Here is a 25017-nt window from a genome sequence, read left to right as displayed (position 1 = left end):
CCCCAGTAACCCCAACCTAATCACGGGATAATCTCACCGGTATGTCTTTGGCCTGTGGGAGGAAACCGGAGCATCAGGGGAAAATCCCACCCATTCCACGAGGACGACGTACAGAGACTCCTTACAGCACCACAACGGAATTGAACTGCGGACTCCGGAATGCTCCGAGCATCACGCTAACCGCTATACTACCGTGGCTGAGGAAGTAAAATATTAAACACAGATGAATGTAAGCTAGGCAGAAGCAAGTACAGAAAAAACTTCTGTATTCAGGGACTAGTGAGACAATGAATCGGCCACCATGGAAGAGAATGGTATGAACTCTTAATGCTAAAGTTAAAGGTTTGTTGTTGCCTCATAAGAAATAATTCTGTCTGTCATCATCTTTGATGACAGTAAACACCTCAAATGGGTCAGTGCTGACCTTGCACATACACGTCTATCAACACACAAAATACTGGAGGACATCAGCATGTCAGGCAGCATCCACGGAGGGAAATGAACAGTCAATGATCCAGGCCGATCCCTTCATCAGGACTGGAAGGTAGAGGGTAAAAGCCAGAATAAGGGGTGGATTTGGGGGGGGGGGGGTGGGTGATAGGTTAGTAGGTTAGTCCAAGTGAGTGGGAGAGGGTGGGTAATGCAAGAGCTGGGAGGTGATTGGTGAAAAAGGTAAAGGACTGAAGAAGAAAGGATCTGGTTGGAGAGGAGAAAGGACCATGGGATAACGGGAAAGAGGCGGGGAACCAGAGAGAAGTGATGGGAGGTCATGATGCTTTGTCTGATTGTCGGTCAACGTAGTTGATGTTTAATGTTTAATCCTTATTGATCTAGTATCATTTTGTGAGTTTCCAGATCCATTCTGCCCCCAGAAGCAATAGTCTGAATTTCCATCCCTTTGGATGACAGGCCAAGGCATCGTTCTCTTCACTTATTGTCCAATACACGTCCACCCATTTGTTTGCTTCAATAACACTCTAGTCTTTCATATTTCCCATGTTTCCAGCCGTTTAGAAAGTACTCTAATATATCTGTTTCTCTCTCTCTCCAGGGTATCTCAATGATCTCTTCCAACAGCAGTTTTGTCCATTATCCATACTGATCAGTATCTCATTACAACTTTCTGCTCCCAGCCACATTATACACTGGGCCACCTAACTTGGTGATGTCCACAGACTTCATTAAGTATCTCGCCATTGCTTCATCTAAGTCACTTTACCAACAGATATTCAAATGTTTTGCTCCACTTTGTTGAAGTTGCAGAGAGAAATGAGGTTGATATGGTAGATACGCATCTCCAAAAGGTGTTTGATAAGGTGCAGCACAACGTGCTTGTTGCCAAGGTTACCAGCCAGGGGGTAGAATGGACAGTTGTCACAGCAACAGAAAGATGTGGGTCACAGAAAGCAGTACTAAAAGTAAATCCATGTGTCAAAGTCAAGATTATTGTTACATGCACAAGTATACAGGTACAATGAAAAATTTACTTCAGTTGCAGACGCTGAAAATTTTTGAATAAAAAGATGCTGGGAACTCAGTAGGTCGGGCAGGATAAAGGGTTTGAAATGTGAGATGTTTCTCTGGGCAGGTGTCACTGAGTGGCAGGAAAGGGTTTCTTTTCATACTGCAGGGGAGTGGTGAGTGATATTTCCTGAGCTACGTCATGTTACTGCAGATTAATGGCTTTACTGGAGTATACAGACCAGAATTTCTGCATCTGAAGATGGCACAAAATGTGAAGTTGTCATGGACTATGATGATAGTAATGGATTTCTATGAAATGCTGATCAAATTGAAAATTGGTTACAGTTGAAATTTAATGCTGAGAAAGGGCAGAAATTATGAGGGGCTATGTAGTAAACATGGCAAAAATTCTAAAGTGGGTACCAGAACAGAAAGCAGCGAGTGCAAAATACTGGAGGAAGTCAGCAGGTTGGGGAGAAATAAGCAGTTGATGTATCAGGCCAAGACCTTTCATCGGGACTGGAAGGGATGGGGGAAGGGGCAGAAGTCAGAATAGGAAGTTGGTGGGCAGTGAGAGGTGAGATCAGTTGAGGGTGAAAGTAGGTGGGTGGAGAGGTGATGGTATGAGAAGCTGCAATGTGATAAGTGGAAGAGATAAAGGGCTCTCAATAAGAAGGAACCATGGGAGACGACAGAAATAAAGGGAAGGAAAGGAGGGAGGGGAACCGGAAGGAGGCATAGGGAGGTCACGAGGATAGGGAAAGAGAAAAGTGCAACACTGCCACCAGAATGGTGGGGAAGAACAAACGGGGGGAGGGACATGGGAGCGGTTACCGGAGGTTAGACAAATCGATGTTGTGCTATCAGGTTGCAGGCTACCCAGATGGAATATAGTTGCTGCTCCTCCAACTTGCGTTTGGTCTCGACGTGGCTCAGAACCGAGAACTCTAGTTGGGGGGGAGGGTGTGTGAGGTTGTACGTGCGGCTGGCTGTGTGTGTTTCAAACATGCATGATTTCCAGTTTTACAAATAGGTCACAAAACACGCAAGCTATGTAAAATCTATATAAAGAAGAGTTTGCCTGCAGCTGAAATATCGTGCTCATTTCTAGCACAACACTTTAAGAAAGATGTCTAAGGTGCAGACAGATATTTCTAAAGGATTGAGAAACTTTAGTTCATCTGGATAAAGTCAAGAAACGGGTTCTCCTGAGAAAAGGGATCTGATGGAAATATCTTAAATCACGAAGACATAAAAGGCTGCAGATGCTGGAATTCAAAGCAAAAAAGAAACTGGTGTTGGACTGAGAACAGATAGAAGCTGTTCCTGTTGGTCAAAGGGGCAACAATTAAAGGACAGGAGAACCCAATGAAAGATGTGGAAAAGCTAGTTATGCTGCGGGTAGTTGGGATGTTGATGCCGATCCGATTTAGTCGTTTAAATGGGAATTGGATCAATATATGAAGGAAATAATTTGCAGGGTTACTGGGGAGGGGGCAGTGCAATGGACGAGCAGGGTTGTTCTGACATGGAGCGGGCGACTAATCCTCCTTGGTAACTAATCTGCCAAAAGTGCATTTTGTTCCCGTGCAGAATAACATCCCTGCCCTCTACTAAACACAAAAGCTCGGAGCTCCAGGCAGTCTACTGGGTCATCAACTCAATCTGCCTGCTACCCGTTGGATCAGACTGACGGAGGAGGTCGCAGGAGAGAAGGTTGCCGGCTGAGTGTACAGACTGCGACAAGCTGATGCAGGAGGTAAAAGAGTTTCTCGCCTTTGGAGAGGTGTCACTTTCCCAAAACACCGAGTCTGGCTGGATAAGGAAACCTTGGCTTCCCCACCCACATCCCAATGGGGTTCTCCCCACACTTGCTGCCACTTGCACTTTGTCCCAGTTCACTCCAAGCGAATCTCATATTGCCCCAGGGCTCATGCACAACCTGCCCTTCAGTGGGGGGAGATCAGGGGCTTGTTGTAAAGTTCTCCACGTCCTTACCCATCACCCCATGAGCCTTCATATCCAGCACATCAGTCTCTGTAACTTCTGTCAGGATGCTACACTGTGCACTTCTGTCCTCCCCGCCCCAAAGAGATCTTTCTCTACCTGACTCCCAACCCCACTGATCTCCATCCCAGCACTTCTCCCTGCAAGCCGGACAACAGCTACACCTGCGGCTGCACCTCCCTCGGTGCCATTCAGAGCCCAAAACAGTCTGTACAGGTGAGGTGACACTTCACCTGTGTGTCTGTTGGGGTCATCTGTTGTATCTCATGCTCCTGGTGCAGCCTCCTTGACGTCAGATTGGGGGGGGGGGGTCTGCTCCATTGAGCAGGTCACTCTTTGCAGTGTGAAAGAAAGGATCTCCTGGTGGCTACCCATTTCGATTCTACTTCCCATTCTGACATGCCTTCTTCCTAAGGCACAATGAGGCTGGAGGAGCAACACCTCACATTCCCTCTGGGTAGCCTCCAACCTCATGGCATGGAGGTAGATCTCGCTACCATGTGGTAATTTCTTCCCCCTCCCTCATTTTCTGTTTTCCATTCCCCACTCTGGATCCCTTCTCTTCTCCTCATCTGCCCATCTCCTCCCTCTGGTTCCCCTCCCCTTTTGTCCATAGTCCGCTTTCCTCTCCCATTGAGGTCCCTTCTTTAGCCCTCTACCTCTTCCATCTATCCCCTCCAACTCCTCAGTTTATCCCCCTCCCCCACCTTTCCCCACACCTGGTCTCAACTACCACCTGCCAACCTGTACTCCCTCTCCCCACACCACCTCATTCTGTCTTCTTTCCCTCTGTGTGTGTGTGTGTGTGTGTGTGTGTGTGTGTTGCTCACGATTCTCAGCACCTGTAGAATCTGGTGTGCCCACACAACAGACGTTGAACTTGTCTGACAGCGGCTGCGTCCCAGTAATTTATGTTTTTCTTGTGAATGTTGTATCTGATACTATGTGCCTACGATACTGCTGCAGGTTAGTTTTTCATTGCACCTGTGTTTACATGTACCTGTGCGTATTATAATAAATTCAACTTTTGGCCGCCTTCTGCTTTGTGACGGACCCTGGTGGGGTTCATGGTCTCTTTGGGGGGAGCTGCAGAGAGGGAAGATAGTCGAGGATGTCGCAGGAAGTAGCATCCAGCTGCACAAGGTGCTTTGTGCAGATGAATGACTCCAAAGAGGAAGGGCCAGTACTCCCACGGGAGAGCCCATGTGTTCAAGATGGACTTTGGGGATGATGTGTGTGCTTTCACGCAGACTGAGAGTCCAAAGCCAGTAGAGGACAATTTCAGTATGAACTCCACTGCTGTGTACATTTAGGCCGATTAATTGTAATAGGCCTTTTTATTTCTTCCCCTTTTCTTCTTCCTATTGTTTGATAAAGCTGAAATATATAAATATACTTTCTTTATAATTTTATGCGGTGTTCGATTTGTTATTTCTTGCCGACCAACAATTGTGTACAGGCAGTATTTACACAGTGTTCACTCAAATCGAGGTTCCTTTAATCAGAACATCATGATGCTCCTGTTTGGCTGAGCCCCAAATCATACTGACCCTAGACACTCATTGTTTATGAAAGTTAAGCTTCTCACCGCTGAGTCCTGTGGCTGTTAATGGGGCCAGCAATGACCCAAGTTTCCACACAAGCCCGGTGAGGGATTTCACAATCAACAATGGTTTATCAATCTCATGGCAGATGTAGTAAATTGTAAAGCATAATGTAAAAGTAGGAGAGAAAAAATTATATTAAAATCTACAGAAAGACATCTAGAGATAAAATACTTAACTAGAAGTTATTAATAATGCTTTACAAGGAGTTAAATAATGTTTAGACTTCAAAATAGGACATTCTAATTGTGCAATGGAATGCCAGAAGTTTGACAGCTAATGGTCAAGAATTTAAGAAATTAATTGAAGATTTACCAACTAAACCTCATATGACATGTGCAAGAAAACTGTTGAAATTTTATCTAAGTTTTAAATACAAGGTTGGAAAAAGGATTATGGAGGAGAGGCTACCTTTGTTAAAAGTGTGATGGAACATAGAGCTTTGGAAATTGGAGTTATTTATGAGTCAATTGTGGTTGAAATTTGGGGAAAGAATAGTAAAACGCAGATAATTTTTTATAGCCCTTGTGGAAGGTTGACACCCGATCATATTGGAAATGGGGAAAGGTAAGGTTATATGGTATAGGGATTTTAAAGTTCATAGTACTATGTGGAGTTGTAGTGACAAAAATGTGAATGGACAGTAGTGCAAGAGTTTCTGGAAGAAAAGTGTTTGGAGTATTTGAATGATGGTCGGAGTACAAGATTAAATCTAATAATGCCGTTTCTGCTATAGACTTTACACTAGTATTTCATGATATAACAAGTATATGTAACTGGAAAGTGTATAAGGCAATAAGAGCATAAAACATCGGAACAGAATTAGGCCATTTGGCCAATTGAACCTGCTCCACATTTCATCATGGCTGATTTATTATCGCTTTTAGCCACATCCTCCTAGTAACCTCTAACTAATCAAGAATCTATCAATCACTGCTTTAAACATACTCAATGACTTGCCATCTGTGGCAATGAATTCCATAGACCATCCTTTGGCTAAAAAAATTCCGTTTCGTAAATAGACATCCCTCTATTCTGAGGCTGTGCACTCTGGTCCGAGACTCACACGTGTGGGAAGCATCTGTCCTGTCTTGCCCTTTCAATATTCGAGAGGTTTCAATAAGTTCTTCTAAAATCCAGTGAGTACAAACCCAGAGCCAAACACGCCTTGTACATTAATCCTTTCATTCTTGGAGTCATTCCTGTGAACCTCCTCTGGACCATCTCCAATGGCAGCACATCCTTAGATAGATGAGGGGCCCAGAAACTCCAAATGTGGTCTGGCCAATGCCTTATAAAGCCTTTACATCACATCCTTGTTTTTGTTTTCTTGTCCTCTTGAAATGAATGCTAACGTTGCATTTCCTTCCGTTGCCTTCCTTATCACTGATTCAACCTACAAGTTAACCTTTTGGGAATAATGCACAGACTCCCAAGTCCCTTTACACCTCTGATTTTTGAATTTTCTCCCTATTCCTTCTACCAAAATGCATGACCATACACCACTACACTGTAATCAATCTGCCACCTCTTTATCCATTCCCCCAATCTGCCCAAGACCTTCTTCAGATTTCCTGCTTCCTCAATGTTATCTGCCCCTCCACCTATCTTTGTATCAACTGCAAACTTGGCCACAAAACCACAAATTCTGTTATCATTCAGTATAACGTGAAACAGTCCCTTGTTTGTCACCAGCAGCCAACCAGGATAGGTCCCTGGCTTATCAGACAAGATTTCCTCTTAAGGAAACCATGTTGAGTCAGCCTACTTTATCATGGGCCTCCAAGTAACCTGAAACTTCATCTTTAGTTGTGGACACTAAGTCACTGAAGTCAGGCTTACAGGCCTATAATTTCCTTTCTTCTGCCTCACTCCTTTCTTAAAGAGTGGAGTACATTTCCATTTTCCTAATTCTATGGAACCGTTCCAGAATCTAATGATCCTTGGAAGATTACTACACATTATCTTCAACTACCTCTTTCAGGGTCCGAGGATGTAGTTCATCTGGTCCAGGTGATTTATCTACTTTCAGGCCTTTCAGCTTCCCAGCACATTTGCCATAGTAACAGCAACAACTCTCACTTCTCCCTGCGATGTTCTCGAATTTCTGGCATTCTGCTGGTGTCTTCCACGGTGAAATAGATGCAAAATACTTAAGTTCATCCACCATTTCTTTGTCCTCCCCATTACTACTTTTCCAGCAGTGCAATATTAACTCTTTTACTTTTTATCTGTGAAAAATAAACTTGGTATCATCTGATATTATTGGCTTTCATATTCCATCTTTTCTTATGGTTTTTTCCCCATTGTCTTCTGTTGGTTTTTAAAAGCTTTCCAATCCCATAACTTCACACTAATTTTTGCTAGTATATGCCCTCTCTTTTGCTTTTCTGCTGTCTTTGACTTCCCTTGTCAGGCACAGTTGCCTCATCCTCCCTTTAGAATACTACTTAATCTTTGGGCATATCTATTCTGTGCCTTCTGAATTGCCCCCAGAGACTCCAGCCTTTGCTGTTTTTCTGTCATCCCTGGAGTGACCTCTTCCAAGTCAACTTTGGCTAGCTTCTCTGTCATGCCTCTGGGGCTGTCTTGACTCCACTGTAATACCGTTACACCTAACTTTATCTTCCCCTTCGCAAAGTGCAGAGCAATTTCTATCATATTGTGATCATTGTCCCCCAGCAGTTCCTTTACCTTAAGCTCCCTAATTATATGTGGTTCATCACACAACTCCCAATCCAGGATTGCCTTCTCCTGAGTGGGCTCAACCACAAGCTGCTCTAAAAAGCCGTCTCATAGGCATTGTACAAATTCCCTCTCATAGGAACCAGCACCAGCCTGATTTTCCCAATCTACCTGCACACTGACATCCACCATGACTATTGTAGCTTTACTACAAGCCTTTTCTATTACTCATTGAAATTTATATCCCACATCCTGACTACTATTTGGGGGCCTGTATTTGACTCTCCCTAGGGTCTTTTTACCTTTACAGCTTCTTCACTCTACTGATGCGGAGGAAAAAAAAGAATGTTACAGTTCCTGTTTGGATATTGAATTTACAATGACTGAACTTAAAAGGGATACTAATAGTGCTGGTCATACATCACCTGGGAAAAATGATATTTTAGTTTTATTTGGTTATCAGCTAGCTGGTGGCGTAGTGGCATCAGCGCCGGACTTCGGAGTGAAGGCTCCCGAGTTCGAATCCAGCTGACCCCCTTGCATGCTTTCCATCTGTGCTGGGTTGAGCGTCGAGCTAGCAACTCGGCCTCGTAAAAATAAGAAAGCCTGCTAAAAAAAAAACGCCATCACAATGACGTCCCAATGACTCCACTCGGAGTTAAGGGCTTTCTTCTTTCTTCTTCTTGGTTATCAGATTCGAAACTCACGTTGGTCTTGGAAATTTTTAATACAATATAGGTTGAAAGATGACTTCCTCCTTCCTGGAAATTAGCGGTTGTTAACCCTATATATAAAAGTGGTAAGGATCAATCAGATCCTTCAAGTTATAGGCATAATTCGCAAACTTCACATGGAATAAATGGTTTTAACATTTTTTTTTATTTGTATAAAGTAGTGGAAAATAAGTTGCATGCCAATCTGGATTTCATAAAGGGAGACTGACCTTGGACTCTGTTAAGTTTGGAACCGGACATGCGTAAGGTACAAGTTAATAAAGAATCAGTGATTGCAGTTTTCTTTTAACACAAAGAAAGCTTTTGATATGTTATGGATATAAGGGTTGCTGTTTAAACTGGAAAAGACGTGACTAGGTGGGAGAATGTTCAACTGGATGCAAGATTTTTACATGACAGGAAGATAGAAGTTAGAGTAGGAACAACATTTTCCAAGGAGCATGAGTCAGAGAATGGGACTCCAGAGGGGAGCGTGTGTAAATCCCAATCCTTTTTAATACTGATTTTTTCTTAAATGTTGACTCAGACATTACCAAATCGTTATATGCTGATAATGGTGCAGTGTGGAAGAGAGGCAGAAATATAAGTTATATAGTTAACAAAATGCAGGCAACTGCTAATGAAGTAGAGGAACGGGGACATTGGAGGGGGTTTAAATTTTCTATAGCAGAGTTGAGTTATTTGTCTTGCTAAAAGGAAACAACAACTGATCTCAGGTTACATTATAAATCCTTTAAACGGTGGTAAAGTTTAAAAATCCCTTCATGTGCTCACAAACAAAAGTAAACCTGCAGATGCTGGAAATCCCAGCAACACACACAAGATGCTGGGGGAGCTCAGCAGGTCAGGCAGCTTCTGTGGAAAAGAGTGCAGTCAACGTTTCGGGCTGAGGCCCTCCAGCAGGACTGGAGAAAAAAAGATGAGTAGATTTAAAAGGTGGGGACACATTTAAAAACTGCTAAATTGAAAAGCATTAGATTCTTGATGATAGGAGTTTTATTGGGAGGTGGAATTTAGTTGGCTTAGTTACAGGTAAAGCTGCTGTCCCACTTGCAGGGAGAAGTGCTAGGATGGAGATCAGTGGAGAAGGGAGTCAGGTAGAGAAAGATCTCCCTGGGCTGGGGGTGGGGAGGTAAAGAAGTGCCTAGTGGTAGCATCCTGTTGGACATGACAGAAGTTACGGAGACTGATGTGCTGGATATGGAGGCTCATGGGGTGATGGGTAAGGATATGGAGAGCCCTATTCTGGTTACGGTGGCAAGAAGGGATGAAGTGAGGGCAGATGTGTAGGGCAAGGTGAGGGTGAGGGCAGCATTGATGGTGGTGGAAGGGAAACCACATTCTTTGTGGGGGGGAGAAAAAGGACATTTCAGATGTACTGGAATAGAGGCCTCATCTTGAGAACAGATGCAGTGGAGACAGAGGAAATGAGAGATGGGAGTGGAATTTTCCTTTACAAGTAACAGGCTGTGATGAGGTATAGTGCTACACAGACTGTGAGAGTCGGTAGGTTTGCAATAGATGGAAATAGGGAGGGAAGTGTCACACTTCTCTTCATTGGATTAGGCACTGAGTACAAGAGTTAGGTCAGCATGTTACAGCTGTATGAGACAAGTGAGGCAGCAGCTGGAATTTGTGTGCAGTTCTGATCACCACACCATAGGGAGGAGGTGATTATGTGATAATGGCAGCATAAATAGGAAGCAGATGTTCTCAGGGAAGTGCTTACTGGAAGTGCGGAGGTTGTTCTACAAAAGACCCTGATGGGAGTGATATACAGGCCTCTGAACACTAGCCAGGATGTGGCGTATAAATTAACAATGTGAGATAGGAATGGTATGTTAAATTGCGATATTCTGATATTTATGGAGGGTTTTAATATGCAATTAGATCGGGGAAAATAAAGCTGTTGCTAGATCCCAACAGAAGGAATTTGTAGAGTGCCTACGAGGTGGCACTTTAGAACAGTTTGTGGTTGAGCCCACTGGAGCAAAGGCAATTCTGGATTAGGTGCAGTGTAATGAACCAGATGGGATTCGGGAGCGTAAGGTAATCTTTAAAGAGTGAGTGACTATAATCTAATAGAAGTCACGCTGCAATTAGAGAAGGAGAAGCTAAAATCGGTTGTATTGGAATTGCAGTGGAGTAAAAGGAACGACAGAAGCACAGGAGAGGAGCTGGCCAAAGTTGATCGGAAACGGACGTGAGCAGCGCATAAAAACAAAAGTGAAGGCATACAGAATAGGAAAGATTAGTGGGAAGCCTTCAAAAACCAATAGGCAAGTAAAAAATCAACAGGAGAGGAAAGATGAAATATGAAGCTAAGCTATCTAATAGGATAAAAGAAGATACCAAAAGCTTTTTTCAGATATATACAATACCTATAACCTTTGGAAGTTTTTATGTGTTATTGTTTTGCAACAATGAATCACAGTGGACGTAATTTGGCATTGTTTGATACATCGGATTGTTATACTTATAGGTGTTGTGTGTGTGTGTGTGTTTTACACGTGTGTATGTGTGTTCACTTTGACATGAAAAGTCTTTTTCTGTGACTCATGTCAAAGTGAAAACAGATCTCTACAAAGTAATCTAATTTAATTACAAATATAAAGTACAAAATAATTGATTGCATAAGTATTCACCCCATTTAAGTCAGTATTTAGTAGCTGTACATTTGGCAGCAATTACAGCCTTGGGTCTGTGTGGATAGGTCTCTATCAGCTTTGCACATCTGGACACTGCAATATTTCTCTATTCTTCTTTACAAAACAGCTCAAGCTCTGTCAGATTGCATGGGGATTGTGAGGGAACAGCCCTTTTCAAGTCCAGCCATAAATTCTTAATTGGATTGAGATCTGCACTCTGACTTGGTTGCTCCAGGATATTAACTTTGTAGTTTTTAAAGCCATTCCTGTGTAGCTTTGGATTTATGTTTGGGGTCATTGTTTTGTTTGAAAAGAAATCTTCCAAGTTGCAGTTCTCTTGCAGACTACATCAGGTTTTCCTTCAGGATTTCTCTGTGCTTTGCTACATTCATTTTACCCTCTACCTTCACAAGCCGTCCAGAGCCTGTTGTAGTGAAGCATCCCCATAGCATCATGTAGCCACCACCACGCTTCATGGTCGGGATGGTGTGTTTTTGATGATGTGCCGTGTTTGGCTTAAGTCAAACGGTGTTTAGTCTAATGGCCAGAAAGCTTGATTTTGGTTTCATTGGAGCATATAACTTTCTTCCAGCTGACTTCAGAGTCTCCCACATGCTAAGATTTCATGTGAGTTTTTTCCAACAGTGGCTTTCTCTTTGCCACTCTCCCATAAAGCTGTGACTGGTGAAGCACCCAGGCCACTGATGTATGTGCAGTCTCTCCCATCTCAGCCACTGAAGCTTGTAACTGCTCCAGAGTTGTCATAGTGACCTCCCTCACCAGTCCCCTACTTGCACGGCCACTCATTTTTTAAAGTGCAGGAGTTGGGATGATATGTTGAAGTTGTAAAGGACGTTGATGAGGCCTAATTTGGAGTGTTGTGTCTAGCTTTCATCACCTACCCACAGGAAAGATGTCAATAAGGTTGAAAGAGTACAAAGAAAATTTATGATGTTGCTGGGAGTGGGAAACCTGAGTAGTAAGGAAAGATTGAATAGGTTAGGACTTTATTCCTTGGATTGAGGGGGAATTTGATAAAGGTATAGCAAATTATGAGGCGTATAGATAGGGTGAATGCAAGCAGGCTTTTTCCACTGAGACTGGGTGGGTCATGAGTTAAAGGTGAAATGTTTAAGGGAAACCTCTTCACTCAGAAGGTTGTGAGAGTGTGGAACGAGCTGCCAGCGCAAGTGGTACACGTGAGCTCGATTACAACATTTAAGAGAAGTTTGGATGGGAGGAGAATGGAGGGCTATGGTCAATGGGATTAAGCATCTTAAGTGGTTCAGCACAGACTAGATGGGCCGAAGGACCTGTTTCTGTGCTGTACTGTTCTGTGTGTGTGCATGTGAACGAGGTTTCAAGCGATTACCCGACCTGTAAAGTCACAATGTCGCTTTGATCACGGAGAAACCGTGTATGTGTGGGGACTGTGGGATGGGATTCATTTACCCACCCCAACTAGAAATTCACCAGTGGGTGCACAGCAAGGAGAAGCCGTTTATCTATTCCGTGTATAGGAAATTCATCCCAGCTGCTGACACACCAACAGGAGTTGACGCTGTACAGTGTGTGGGAAAGGATTCCCCGAGTCATCTCAGCTGAAGGCACGTCACTGAGGTCACAGTGACGAGAAATGATAGCATGGTCCTAATTGTGAAAAGCTCTCAGTATCTGCGGACACTTCAGCAAGTTTGCACCGTGGAGCAGCCCATGAGATCCCCCCATTCACAGAGCCTCCTACCACAGCAGCAGGTTCACACCGGGAAATGGGCGTACACCTGCACCAAGGCATTCAGTCAATCCCTTGTTGAGACACCAGCAAGTTCACACTGGAGAGAAGCCGTTCACATACTACATGTGAAGGAAAAGATTAATTTGCTCTTCCAGTCTCCTGGTTCACAAGGGGGTCCACATGGGGCGAAGGCCACTCCTCATGTTAAGCGTGTGGGAAGGGATTCAATCATTTAGCCGGCCTTTTGATGCACAAACCACTGGGGAGCGACCATTCTGCTGCACCGTGAGTATAAAGATATTCATTTGTTTGTCTAACCTGTTGTGTGTTCACACCAGGGACAGTTCTGCTCCGTGTGTGGGAAGGGATTCATTCAGCTGTCAAATTTACAGACACACCAGAGAATTAATCCAGAGTTGACTGCAAAGTTGAGATGCTGCTACGATGTTGATCATTCTAGGGTTTGATTCTTTTGCTATTAAGCTACTGAATATTTGTATGATTCATTAACTATAAAGGTGTTAAATAAATTGGCTTCTTTTAACTAATATGTTTATTTCTACATTTTTGTGTTTCATGTAGGGTAGGATTAATGAATTTGAATCCATCTGAGAACTGGGTTCCTTCAGCTTGTTTAAGGTTACTTCTACAAGATCGGCAAGCCTGGCATCGTAGAAATTTCTGTAATCTCCCACAATCATTCAGGGCAGATATTTACCAAAAAAGTGGGGGGGAAGTCCTTTTCGGTGTCATACCCAGTATATTAATTCTAATTCGGTGATATGACATTCTGTTCTGAACTCCACCAACAGTCTGAAAATATTTTAGTGGAGATACAAAAGACTGCAGATTCTGGAATCTGGAGCATCAAACTACCTGCTAATGGAACTCATGGGGTTAACGACCATCATGCCCTGATGTAGCGTTTTGGCCCAAAACATTAGCAGTTCCTCCCCAATATATGCTGCCCACCGTGCTGACCTCCTCAGGCAGGTTGTCCGTTGCATGAAAATAATTTTATATTGCCACTTTGCCAAGTATTTTCAACATGTCGTATTCCTGAATCAGGCCAACCTGCAGCCGTCCAAACTCAAAATAAGCTTATGAAGCCTGTCGACACTCATTCCATGTTTCAAATTCCAGTTCCCCTCCAAAGCCTGAATTGCACATTCCCACGGCAAAATATCCTTTTTGTGAAATGCAGAAAGTGCTGGAGGAGCTCTGTAGGTCAGGTCGCAATCTGTGGAGGGGATTAAACAGTCAATGTTTCAGGCCAAGACCCCCTGTTGGAGACCGGGAAGAATGGAAGCAGAGTGAGAAGATGGAGGAGGGGTAGGAATACAAGCTGGCAGTTAACAGGTGGGACCAGATGCTGGGGGGTGGGGGTAAGGAGGGATGAAGTAGAAAACTGGGAAGGGATAGGTGGGAAGAGGATGGAATCTAATAGAACAGAGTGGACTATGGAAGAAAGCAAAGGAGGCGGAGAACCAGAGGGAGGTGAAAAGTCTCAATTCCTCCTTCTCCACTCCAGATGTGGCATTGTATTCTAGAATATCTGTGATGCCCTCTTTTTTTTTCAAAGAATGGTGATTCCCTTCCACTTCTTTACTTTGGCTTCCGTCCCCTTCCTTTCCAGTCCTGATGAAGGATTTCTGTCTGAAACATCAATTGTTTATTGCTCTCCATACATGCTGCATGACCTGCTTAGTTCCTCCAGCACTTTTGTGCGTGTTACTCAAGTTTTCTAACATTTGGAAAATATCTTGAGTTTATGGTATCCTTTATGTGGATTGGAGCCCAAAATGGAACACAACTCCACCTCTGAGGGTATCCCATGCTGAACTCGCTCTCCCAACATTATTCACTTCATTATGAAGAGCAGAAAAAATTCTTGAATTTCATTCTGTCTGCAAAGATTTTTAAAAATCTCTATTCGGCTGTCCTTCAGATCTTTTAAAACTGAAGATTTTAACAGAATGTCTTCTTTGCTAAAGATGTGCAAAATCTGGAGATAATCAAATAAAAATAATCCCTGTTCAATGCAACTAGAGATTGAGAAGAACTTTGTCAGAAAATGGAGCTCTAGAAAGTGAAACATCCTTAATTTTTAAAGGAGCAAGGCCAAATACCTGCACAGTGTGTAGGCAAAGGTTGTTACTCCCCAGCATTACAGATTATCCTCTCATTATCACAGTGCTTTGGTGGCAATTTGTTGGGTACAGATTAGTTGCCTCAAGATTACAAGCGTGTTCTGCTTTTAGCGGCTAGTTAAATACAATCTTTTGTGAATCAATGTGACCTTTGGTTATATCTTGCCCTAACCCTTATCAATTGTTTCTCCCGGCAGTCCACTCAGACAACATACATTGATACTATAGCAATCTGACTGAGACGGTACATTTAGTCCAACCTGACCAAGTCAAGTCACTTTTTTATTGTCATTTCACCCATAACTGCTGGTACAGTAGACAGTAAAAATGAGACAACATTTTTCAGGATCGTGGTGCTACATGAACAATACAAAAACTACACTGAACTACGTAAACCCCAAACCCCGAAGGACGTACATTGGTTTCCTATGGTCAGCTCAAACTTGTATAAGTTCTTAATCATTTTGTTCCGAGATAGGTTCCAATAACTTCTGAACAACTATCCATGAAATTTATTGTGTTTCTTTCTATTCTGCAGCTAGATATATGAACAGGGAAAGATCCCATTGAGCTGTTCCAACATTCATCGATATACTGGCTGATCTAACGCTTCATTCCATCTTCTTTAAAGGTGCTGTGCAAGAAAAGATCATTCATCTCAGGTTTTAAATCATTCTACCAATTCTAATGGGAGACTATTCCACATCTTTTCCACCCTTACAATATTGTATTTCCTAATTTTTCTCTTATTTGGCTTGGCTCTGATTTTAATATATTATACCCTTTTCAAATATCAGATCATCTTGAAGACTTGTAAACCTAACAACTGCATTTTAGCTTAGATCAAAAACAGATCTAACAATTTGCTATTCGATATTGAAGATGTAACTTTAGTCGCCCTTTGGGGATGAGTCCCTTACCTTTCGGGTGCAGCAGTGTCTGCCGTAAACCCCTTAGGTTTGATTGTGCCCCTTTGCCCTGAACTCAGTGGAAATACTTCACAATTTATACCCCTCCACTGCAATGCAGTAATACAGATGTACGTACCTTCATCATTTCAACCTGCCAGCTGCCGTGACAATTCAGCATATCTCCAAAGTTTTGTAGTCCAAGGCTGATGAATCATTTCACAGGAGCAGAGTCCTGATCTTCCTCCCCTTTGTATTTCAGCCTCCTTCAAATAAAAGCCAACACAGTAATCACTCCTGTAGTTATTACCAGTTTACGTAGAGCCCTACATCTCTCTGCCCATCAGTGTCTCTCAATTGCTGACCATATAGACAGTACTCATGTATTTTTCCTTATCTCCAATTCAAATCCCCATGGTACACTTCACCTCCTACAGTTCCCCCATTCCCTTTATCAGATCAGTATCTCTCACGATTTTCCATACATTTTAGGGTACAGCCTAACTCCTTGTCAACCAAAACTTCCTTTATTCATTCAAAACAATCTCGTCTCTAATACACAGTGCAAGGTGCTGCTCCAGAGCCTGGAGTTTCACGTAAGGCACAGCAGTGCAGTATTTCGATCTTCTGATGTTTCTTTCCCTTCTTACATTCACAATACATGATTTTGCACAATCTTTCCTTGCACATCACTCTCCCAGTCTGTTTCTTGCTTCCCTCTTCCAGCCCCCCCCCCCCACCCTACACTTGAAAGTTACTGAATTCAATCACCACTGCTGGAGTCTGAAAGCTCTGTAACTGAAGCTTGATCTTAGTCAGTATATCGCCTACCTGCCCTCCTCTCCTCTTCTTTTCCCCATCGAGCTGTGCTCCATAGTCTCAGTGTGGGTCCTTCCCCAGCACTCGCAGTATAAGCAGGCAGCGCGTGTTTGAGGCCTGATCTCCCAGTGGGACACTGTGGCAGGAGGGAGACGTCATTGTGACGTCACTGCATTGCTGAGCAATCAGACTCCCTGAGCTCCAGACACGCTGGGCTGAATGTTTAATGGGACGATACTCAATCCTTATTCTCTCTTGTACCTGTCTTCCAGTCTTTGGTGGGACATGGCAGAAGGAATTTCACATTGTACTGAACCTGTTCTGTACCTTGTAAATTCTGCCCCCGGGACCTTTAGATCGCACAGAGCAAAGTCTGCTACATTCTATTGTATGTTGCTGGAAGTTCTTGATTGAACAATTTAAATAAGTTTTACTGATCTACCTGCATAAATTTTGAACTGCCTCAGCTGTCCTTTGTGTTTCAGTGTAATCAGCCCCAGTTTCTCGAGGCTGTCATAATGAGTTTCTTTAGGTTATCCGAAACCTTTGCAAGGCTTAGCAGGTGACTGCAGCTCCTATTTTCTTCCGATTTGTTTGTTTAGTTATTTACCAAGTGGAAAAGGCCCTTCAAGCTGTGCTACCCAGCAACCCACTTGCCTAATCACGGGTCAGTTTCAATGACTAATAAACCTTCTAACTGGTATGTCCTTTGACTGTTGGGGGCGACCAGAGCACCTGAAGGAAAGCCACATGCACACGGGAAGGAGCATACTTTTCTGTGTATGTTACCCGAATCATAGCGCACATTCTGCATCATCTGCAGATTTTGATTTAGTTTTATTTCCAGAGATATGGTTAAACATAGAACACTACAGAGTACAGCACACGCCTGTCGGTCACGATACTGTGCCGACCTCACAACTGACTAACGTTAGTCTAACCCCACATATCCATCCATGTGCCTATCTAAAGTGTTTTTAAATGTCCTTAATGTTCCTCCCTGGCAGAGCGTTCCACACACCCACCCACTCTATGTGCAAAATCAATTTACCTCTGACATGCCCTCTACATTTTCCAACAATCACCTTCAAATTATGCCCTCTCACACTAGCCATTTCACCTTGAGAAAATGTCGCTGGCTATCCACTCGATCTTTGCCCCTTGCCTCTATTAAGTTGCCCTCAACCTCCTTCGCTCCAAAGAGAAAAGCCTTAGCTCACTCAGCTTAGCCTGGTAAGACATGCTGGTACAAGCCAGGAAGCATCCTGGCAAATTTCTTCTGCACTCTCACTAAAGCATCCACAACCTTCCTAAAAGGAGATGATCAAAACTGAACACGAGACCGGTCAAGATGGCGTCTGCGTACAACGCCCCTTCGGTCGGCATCTCCTGGATAAATCATGAAATGTTTTATCTCTATTGTCTGGATTAAATTCCATCTAACTCTGCTCCAAACAACTTTCTGACTGATCTGCGTCCTGACTACCTACAACTCCACCAATCTTCATGCCATCAGCTGCCTTACTTCTCAGATCACTGAATTTTTAAGTCATTGTTTCATGACAAACAAAAGGGTCCCAGCATTGATCCCTGCGTGCACCACTGGTTACAACCTGCCAGCTGGGTAAGGAATCTTGCAGCACCACCCTCTGCCACAAGTCACCATGACAATACTGGATTCAGTTTGTCAAAAAACTTCGTGTCCTGACTTCCTGCACCTATGTACTTTACATGTGGTAGGACACTAAAATACATAAGGCATTGGTCAGACCTAACATGGGAGTATTGTCAGCATTTTGGGGACCCTTATCTAAGAAATAAATGTGTTGGCATTGGAGAATATCCAGCAGAGAATCGCGAGAACTATTTGACATAGACTAGTTGGGCCAAAGGGCCTGTTTCTGTAACATTCGGTGGATTTATGAGGTACAGGTTCAGCCCAGGTCCCGCTTCTCGCCCGCTTCGATTAGTTGGAGCACATTCCCTTTACGAGGCTTGGATTGGCCCGAAAATAACGTCCAGCAAATCGCGATTGCAAGACGGAGCATGCGCATACCACACTAATAATAAGTGATGACATAACATAGGGGAAATGGGGTGAATAAACCCTCAATTAATCATTGAGGTCACGAAACCCGAATTGGAACAATGAATGAACCCCGTCGCCTCACTCCTGACGAATCGCCAGCCAGCGCTGATCAGCACCAATGACGCATGCGCAGAATGAGCTTCAACCTCAGGGACCGACTCCAAATCGATTTCCCTTGGGGACATCTGTAAGTGCAGATGAAATGGTACTGGGCAAGGAATTCCTCAGATGGTACTGTATTGATAAACCGATTCTTTTTTTTCTTTATCTTGCTTATAAATGATATAAGACATGGGAGCAAAATTAGGCCTTCCGACCCATCGAGCCTGCTTCACCATTCCATCTCGACTGACTTCGGAATCAGGTTTATTATCACCGGCATGTGTCGTGAAATTTGTTAAGTTAGCAGCAGCAGTTCGATGCAATACATAATATAGAAGAGGAAAATAATAATAATAAATAAGTAAATCAATTACGGTATACGTATATTGAATAGATTTTTTAAAAACGTGCAAAACATAAATATATTAAAAATGAGAGGTAGTGTTCACAGGTTCAATGCCCATTTAGGGAAGAGGCTGTTCCTGAATCGCTGAGTGTGTGTCTTCTGGCTCCTGTACCTCCTACCTGATGGTAACAGTGAGAAAAGGGAATGCCCTGGGTGGTGGAGGTCCTTATTAATGGACGCTGCCTTCCTGAGACTCCGCTCTCTGAAGATGTCCTGGGTACTTTGTAGGCTAGTGCCCAAGATAGCGCTGACTAGATTTACAACTCTCTGCAGCTTCTTTTGGTCCTATGCAGTAACCACCACCCCCCCCCCCCCATACCAGATAGTGAACAGCCTGTCAGAATGCTCTCCACAGTACATATACTGAAGTTTTTGAGTGTATTTGCTGACATACCAAATCTCTTCAAAATCCTGATGAAGTATCGTCGCTGTCACGCCTTCTTTATAACTGCATCGATATGATGGGACCAGGTTAGGTCCTCAGAGATCTTGACACCCAAGAACATGAAGCTGCTCACTCTCTCCACTTCTGATCCCTCTATGAGGATTGGTCTGTGTTCCTTCGTCTTACCCTTCCTGAAGGCCACAATCAGCACTTTCGTCTTACTGACATTGAGTGCCAGGTTGTTGCTGTAATACCACTCCACTAGTTGGCATATCTCACTCCTGTGCACCCTCTCGTCACCATCTGAGATTCTACCAACTATCATCAGCAAAATTATAGATGGTATTTGGCCTATGCCTAGCCACACAGTCATGAGTATATAGAGAGTAGAGCAGTGGGCTAAGCACGCACCCCTGATTCTGCAACTTCTCAATCAGGATTGCGGGAATGATGGTATTAAATGCTGAGCTATAGTTGATGAACAACATTCTGACGTAGGTGTCTGTGTTGTCCAGGTGGTCTAAAGCTGTGTGAAGAGCCATTGAGATTGCATCTGCTGTTAATATCCCTGCCCTTCTCCTGCCTTTTCCTTATAACCTTTGACAGCCTTACTAATAAAGAATTTGGAGAGAGGGAAGATCCTGAGATCTCTCTGACGTGTCTTTATGCAGCTCACCCAGATAAGCATAGTATACTTCAAGATCATTGTCTGATTTCTTTCTTTTTCTTTCAACTCCGAGGCTCAGAAATTGGAAATGGTCATAGTACCCAGTGTAGGATTGATTTGGACAGAAATGTGGAGAAAACTGATTTCTTTAATAAGATTCACAGTTTCTTTGCAATTAAAAACAGATTTCATCAAACTTTGTGAATAATTCTGAGAAATAAGCAATGCTATGTTTAATATTCTTGAGCCAATTACTGAATGAAACATTAGAATCTTCAAAGAATTTTAACAGTTTCAAAAAGTGCATGAAAGCATCTCAGGCAGTTTCCGTTTGAGAGCCATTGGACTCTGTGTGGAACAGCAAGCATTCAAACTGTTCACCATTCTCAGTACAAAGCTCTTGAAATTGTGGAGAATTGATGTTCTCACAGTGATACCTGGAACAGCATTTAATGATTTGTTCAGCCAGTTTATTGTGACAAGATGTTGTCTGAGAATGAAACAGTGAATGGTAAATGTTAGGTTCAGCTTTTTCAGTAAAGTAATAACCTCACGGTGGTGTCCTGTCATTGATGCACAAGCAAGAATGTTAGTGAGTGGAATATCCTTTCTGTTGAAAAATTTCTCAACAACCCAAAATATTGACTCCCCCTTCGTGTCTGTTTCTGGTCCCCTTGCAAATAACAACTTTAGAACCATGCTTTCATTCTGAACATAACCAAGGAGCAGAGATTTCTTCTTTTATTCCCCACTCTGGCTATTTATCTCTTCCCACCTACCTATCACTTCCCCCTAGGTCCCCTTCTCCTTTGGTCCCAAGATTCCTCTTGTCCAGTCCCTTACCTTTACCTATCACCTTCCAGAAAGCCTCCTTCTCCTTCCCCCACCTTTTTATTCTGGCATCTTCCCCCTTCTATTTCAGTCCCGAAAATCGGCCCAAAATGTCGATTGTTTATTCATTCCATAGACACTGCCTGACCTGCTGAGTTCCTCCAGCATTTTGATTGTGTAGCAAAGATCCATTGGCTGTCAAAGTTGACTCATCCAACTGCAAAGCAAATTCTGCTGTCCTCAGTATGTTACACAATGTGCCTTCCATATTCTCAGACATTTCAGTTGTCTTTTAATGGAGTTGTCACTCAGTGGAATGGTTTTAATTATTTGATCTTCTGCAAAACCATACTCAACCTCCCTTACCACTGGCAGCACGCACTAAGTGCTTGAGGAACCCAGCAGACCAGGCAGCATCTATGGGAAAGGGTACAGTTGACTTTTCGAGCCGAAGCCTTTCATCAGGATTTCTCTTCTTTGTTGCTGCTGGCAGAGCCAGTTCTTCTCCAGTTGTACGGGGCTTTCCAGATTTAGCAACGAGCAATGGAATGTTGAATGAGTCCTGACGAAGGGTCTCGGCCCGAAACATCAACAGTGCTTCTATAGATGCCGCCTGGCCTGCTGTGTTCCACCAGCATTTTGAGTGTTGTTGTTAATGTCAACAGTGCTTCTCCCTATAGATGCTGCCTGGCCTGCTGTGTTCCACCAGCATTTTGTGTGTGTTGTTGTTAATGTCGACAGTGCTTCTCCCTATAGATGCTGCCTGGCCTGCTGTGTTCCACCAGCATTTTGTGTGTGTTGTTGTTAATGTCGACAGTGCTTCTCCCTATAGATGCTGCCTGGCCTGCTGTGTTCCACCAGCATTTTGTGTGTGTTGTTGTTAATGTCGACAGCGCTTCTCCCTATAGATGCTGCCTGGCCTGCTGTGTTCCACCAGCATTTTGTGTGTGTTGTTGTTAATGTTGACTGTGCTTCTCTCTATAGATGCTGCCTGGCCTGCTGTGTTCCACCAGCAATTTGTGTGTGTTGTTTGAATTTCCAGCATCTGCACATTTCCTCGTGTTTGTGTTGAATGAGCTTGCTGTTTTATGTGAAGTGCTGGCAAACATGTTTTGAAGTGTTGTCTGTCTTTGGAAGTTTTCATGACTGAAAATAAGCCAATATCTCATTTGCTTTCTCTTTAATTGTTTAATTGATTTCATTGCCTCGTCTGAAAAATCTTTTTCACACAACAGACTCATTGGTCGCCCATATAAATCTGTGTCAGATAATCCACATTAAACTGTCATTTGGTCTGTTTTTGCAATGGATTACCCACCATGGTCAATCGCCTGGTCCAGCCTCCTGTGCTGCGATCAATGAAGGGGAAAATGTAACATCATTGTAACTCGGGCAAAACCTGACTCTCTGCCTGAGGGTACACAAAGTGGGGCAGCGATATCTTGGTTGGGCTTTGGGCTAGAAAAATGTGGTCAAGACCATTCAAAAGAGCAGATTCTGAATTTTACCCAATTGAATACCGATTCACAGGAATGGCATCACTGCCTGATTAGAGTATGGGAATCGTACTAGCTAACACGGTACTGCAGTAGTGGACAGCAGCAATGTCTGGGCCATGCCCGGAAATAACACAGTTCCTTCTGATGATATGCCAAATACAGAAGTGACACATTTCTTTTCAACAAATATACGTTAGGGTCATTTAAGAGACTTTTGGACAGGTACACAGAGCTTAGAAAAATAGAGGGCTATGGGCAAGCCTAATAATCTCTAAGGTAGGGACATGTTCGGCACAACTTTGTGGGCTGAAGGACCTGTATTGTGCTGTAGGTTTTCTATGTTTCTATGATTCTAACTCTAACACACTTTGAGCCAAGTCTAAGAGAACAGTGGATTAGCATAAGATTAGGTGATTATGTGATCATTGTAATCAATCATAGGGCACTGAGTACCAAATACTTATAATAAGTAATTTATTTCTTAAATTAAGCCCTCATCTGCCCTCTTGCTACCGAGCAACCCCAACCAGGTGGGGTTTACCTTTATCGTTCCTTAGAAACTTCTACCACCTCCAGGGGGCGATATCGTCCACTTTGGGAACTATTATCAGAGATAACCAGCTTTGATTTTATATCCTCATAGAGCACTACAGGGTCGAAACAGGCCCTTTAATCTATCATAGCATGCCAAACTGTTATCCTGCCTAGTCCCATCAACCCACACCTGCACCATCAATATCCACCTCCCATCCATGTTCTTAACCCAAACTTCTCTTAAATGTTGAAATCAAACCCTCATCCAGCACATCCTCTGGCAGTTTGTTCCACACTTTCACCACCCTCTGAGTGAAGAATCTTTCCCTCGGGTTCCTCTTAAATATTTCACCTTGGCCTCTAGCTCAAGTCTCACCCAATCTAGGTGGATAAATCCTGTTTGCATTTGCCCTATCTATACCCCTCAGAATTTCCTATACCTGTATCAAATCTCCCCTCATTCTCCTCTGCTCCAGGAAATAAGTCCTAACCTGTTCAACCTTTTCCTATAACTCAGGTCATGGCAACCTCCTTGTAAATTTTCTCTGAGCTCTTTAAATCTTATTGATATCTTCCCCGTAGGTTGATGAACAGAACTGTACTCAGTACTCCAAATTTGGCCTCGCCAATGATTTATAAAACTTGAGTTTTATAAAACTCCCGTACTCAATGCCAAAAGCTCTCATTATCTACTTCTGACACCACTTTCAAGGAATTATAGATCTGTACTCACAGATCTCTCTATTCTACCAGTCTCCTTGGTACCTACTGTTCACTACCCTTGTTTGTCACCATAATGTGCAACACTTCACACCTGTCTGCATTAAATTCCATATGCCATTTTCAGCCCATTTTTCCAGCAGCTTCAAATCCTACTGACAACCAAGAGGAAATCTGCAGATGCTGGAAATCCAAGCAACACACACAAAATACTGGAGGAACTCGGCAGGTCAGGCAGATCCCACTGCAAGCTTTAATGTTCTTCTTCACTGTTCACTTCACCAGCGATCTTGGCATCATCTGCAAATATGCTGATCTGGTTTACCAAGGCATCATTAATAAAGATGGCAAACGACAACAGACCTGTGTCACTCCATTAGTCACAGGCATCAGTCAGAGCCTACCACTCTCCAGCATCTCCAGAAAAGCCGATGTTCAATTCAGTTTACTAACTCAACCTGGTCTTCTGTAGCAGATTCATAGAAACATAGAAAATAGGTGCAGGAGTAGGCCATTCGGCCCTTCGAGCCTGCACCACCATTTAGTACGATCATGGTTGATCATCCAACTCAGAACCCTGTACCTGCCTTCTCTCCATACCCCCGATCCCTTTAGCCACAAGGGCCATATCTAACTCCCTCTTAAATATAGCCAATGAACCGGCCTCAACTGTTTCCTGTGGCAGAGAATTCCACAGATTCACCACTCTCTGTGTGAAGAAGTTTTTATTCATCTCGGTCCTAAAAGGCTTCCCCTTTATCCTTAAACTTTGACCCCTCGTTCTGGACTTCCCCCAACGTCAGGAACAATCTTCCTGCATCTAGCCTGTCCAATCCCTTTAGAATTTTATACGTTTCAATAAGATCCCCCCTCAATCTTCTAAATTCCAGTGAGTATAAGCCCAGTCGATCCAGTCTTTCTTCATATGAAAGTCCTGCCATCCCAGGAATAGTTTATGACCAGAATTTCCTGTCAACAGCAAGACGTCCATGCTCACTAATGGCATCTGGAAAAAGAAGTCTTGCATTTT

The 25017-nt window shown here is 43.3% G+C and overlaps 1 protein-coding gene across 7 annotated transcripts in view; it reads right to left on the bottom strand.

Annotated features, from left to right (window-relative positions):
• LOC132381632 (zinc finger protein 239-like) overlaps positions 1–25017 on the bottom strand; it is a 107125-nt gene that overhangs the window by 61174 nt on the left and 20934 nt on the right. For 2 of the 7 annotated variants that reach the window (XR_009508092.1, XR_009508095.1), the window contains exons 2-4: positions 16075–16201; positions 8186–8366; positions 38–197 (exon numbers count right to left, since the gene is read on the bottom strand). The gene's annotated coding sequence lies outside the window, so the exon portion shown is untranslated. Of the gene's footprint in view, positions 1–37; positions 198–8185; positions 8370–15347; positions 15662–16074; positions 16202–25017 lie in introns of those variants that run through there. The other 5 variants (XR_009508091.1, XR_009508094.1, XR_009508093.1 and 2 more) reach the window with 4 other exon arrangements.

This window comes from Hypanus sabinus, chromosome 26 (genome assembly GCF_030144855.1).
Source record: "Hypanus sabinus isolate sHypSab1 chromosome 26, sHypSab1.hap1, whole genome shotgun sequence".
NCBI classification, from domain to species: domain Eukaryota; kingdom Metazoa; phylum Chordata; class Chondrichthyes; order Myliobatiformes; family Dasyatidae; genus Hypanus; species Hypanus sabinus.
Note: the sequence above shows the minus strand (reverse complement) of the source record. Positions and strands in the feature narration are given on the sequence as shown.